This window comes from Pteropus vampyrus, unplaced genomic scaffold (assembly GCF_000151845.1).
Source record: "Pteropus vampyrus isolate Shadow unplaced genomic scaffold, Pvam_2.0 Scaffold20, whole genome shotgun sequence".
NCBI classification, from domain to species: domain Eukaryota; kingdom Metazoa; phylum Chordata; class Mammalia; order Chiroptera; family Pteropodidae; genus Pteropus; species Pteropus vampyrus.
In genome coordinates this window covers 11,947,936-11,951,061 of record NW_011888801.1, presented here as the reverse complement: position 1 = coordinate 11,951,061, position 3,126 = coordinate 11,947,936, and positions in this window count along the sequence as shown.

Below are 3,126 nucleotides of genomic sequence, written 5' to 3'. Positions count from 1 at the left end.
TTTATCATTCCATTTTCTCCCTGAAGATTCCTGTCTCTCTCTTTTTGTGTGTGTGTGTATTTTCCCTCAAAATTAAAATCTGTATTCTCAATTTACCAAAATCTACAGTTACTCAATATTTTTACTATATTCCTTGACAATATATATATTGTCTCGTATTTAATTCTGATTTCTTAAAAACTCCACAGACATTACTGTTGTAGACATTGTTAATTTATGTTTACCTACATATTTAATGCTCTTTGCTTTTCATTCCTCCTTGTGAATCAGTCCTTCCATCTGGAATCATTCTGTCTGCCAGATATATCTCCTTTAGCATTTCCTTTAGTGAATCTCTGCTTCTACATGAACTTTCTGAGTTTTCATTTGCCTGAAAATCCTTCTTTCATCATCATTCTTGAAAAATATGTTTTCTTCAGTTTGGAATTCTAGGTTGGAAATGTTCTTTTGGCTATTGAAGCCATCATTTCACTATTTTCTGCCTTGTGTATACATGCTGTTAAGTCAACTGTCAGTCAAAGGAATGTTTTTTTTTTCTTTCTCCAGCTGCTTTTAAGATTTTTCTCTATGTGTTTGATTTTCTGTTGTTTCACTATGATGTATCCAGATGTAGATTTCTTATTGATTATGTAATTGACCAGGAGTTGCAAGGGCATGCTGGATGATTTTTAGGAGTTGAGGAGGGCTGGGAGATAGGATCAGACAAGGGAGATGTATAGGGTTCATAGGGGGCTAGACTGAGATTCAACATCTTGGAGCCTCAGTTGCTGATTTTGTAAAAGAGGGTTGGTGATACTTACTTTGAATTTATGTATTCATTCAGTAAATATTTATTGAGCATCCAGTAGGTCCCAGACCCTAACTTGGGTAGTGGGGACACAAAGATGAGCCTCTGCTTTTCAGACTCTTCCACCTAGTTGGGAGTCAGATGTGTAAATAGACATGTGTAATGAAGGTGCTACAACCAAAGGCAGTACCAGAATGAGGCGGTTCTACGTGGGGTTGGGAGTGTGAGTAACGAAGTCTTCCTGTTGAAGGAGCTTGAACTTATCTTAAAGATTGAGAAAATTCTCACTAGACTACTCAGGAGAGAAGGCATTCCTAGGAGAAAGAACTGCATGATCAAGAGCTGGGAGGTGAGAAAGGGCATGGTGCATTAGTGTTACTGACTTGTTTTGCATTGAGGGCCTTTTGGTGGGCTTCTGTTTTAGATGTTAGTCTTCCTTAGTTTTCAGGTGCTAGCAACTATAACACATGATGGAAACTCATACTGCAACTGCAGGGTGGGCAGGAGAATACCCACTACCTCTTCTCTCTGCTTCTCTAGTTTCCTCCATCCAGCAGAGATTATGTCACCTGAGTTCATATCTTACATTTACTATCACCTGAGAGAGACTGATTCCTTTTCTTCTAGTTAAAAACATCCTGGGGGAGGGTACTGATTGGCTTAGCTGGGATGAGGTAGTCATCTCTAGACCAATCAGGTGTAGCCTGGGATGGGGTCTTATAAGTAGTGGCTGCTCCAGCCTTAGCCTCAGTGTTGGAGCAGTTCCCAGGGGAGGGGAACTTACTGGGCACCAGTCCCGCAGATGTTCACTAGAGCATGAGGGGTCCAGTAAAAGGTTAATTTAATTTAATTTAATTTAACTTAATTTTTAATTGTGATAAAATACACATAACATAAAATTTACCATCTTAACCATTTTTAAGTATATAGTTTAGTGGCATTAAGTACATTTGCATTGTTGTGCAACTATCCCCACCATCTATCTCCAGAACTTTTTGATCTTTCCAAACTGAAACTCCATATCCACTAAATATCAACTCCCCACCCTACCTCCCTCCAATCACTGGCAACCACCATTCTACTTTCTGTCTCTATGAATTTGACTTCTCTAGAAACCTTATGTGAGTGGATTCATGCAGTATTTGTCTTTTTGTGACTAGCTTATTCACTTAGCATTATGTGCTCAGGGTTCATTTATGTTGTAGCCTATGTTAGAATTTCCTTCCATTTTAAGGCTGAATAATATTCCATTGTATGTATAGGCCGCGTTTTAAAAAACTATTCATCTGTCAATGGACACTTGGGTTGCTTCCACCTTTTGGCTATTGTAAATGCTATGAACATGGGTATATAAATATCTCTTTGAGATTCTGCTTTCAATTCATTTGGGTATAAACCCAAAAGTAGAATTGCTGGATCATATGGTAGTTCCATTTTTATTTTTTTGAGGAACTGCCATACTATTTCAATAGGGGCTGTACCATTTTACGTTCCCACCATGCTTACACAAGGTTCCAATTTCTCCACATTCTCTCCAACCCTTATTATTTTTTATTGTTTTGGCAATTTTTTTTTTTTTATCCTAATGGGTATGAGGTGGTATCTCATTGTGGTTTTGATTTGCATTTCCATAATGATCAGTGTTGTTGAACATTTTTTCATATGCTTATTGGCCATTTGCATATCTTCTTTAGAAAAATGTCTATTTAAGTCTTTTGTCTATTTAAAAAATTTCTGTTGTTATTGAGTTGTAGTAAAGGGTTTTAAACAGGGTATCATAATTTAACCTATGGTTTGGAGAAAACTGAGCCTGAAACTTTCGTAGTAAAAAAGGTGAGAAGAGCTGCTGGCTACTGAGAAGACAGTCTCTGCACATAGATGCCTTTACAAAGGCCCACCCAGGCGCCGGGGCCCTTTTCCTACTCTGGATCTTGGGTGGCCTATGATAAAGGCTACCCACATCATTTACTTATATTATGGGGTCTGCTTGGATCCTAGCCTTTTACAGACACAGGGAAGGCTCAGGGCAGTCCCTTTAGGCCCATAGGAAATCCAGGGCCTCAGTCCTTGCAGTGGCCAAAACAGAGTATGGTTTATAATCAGGGCTATAGAATACCTGTCTGCTTTTCTGCAGGATTGTCCTGGCTATAAGGATCCAGCTCTAGAAATTGTAGCAGTGACATTGTGTTGGGATATGTAAAGGTAGAAGCTCCATAGGGAGCCCTATCCCCTTTCCGACATCAGATGGTTCAAAGGTTATTGGGCTGTGGACTCAGACTGCCCAGTTCAAATCCTACTCTGCCACTTACTAGCTGGGAGAGTTACATAACCTTCTTGTA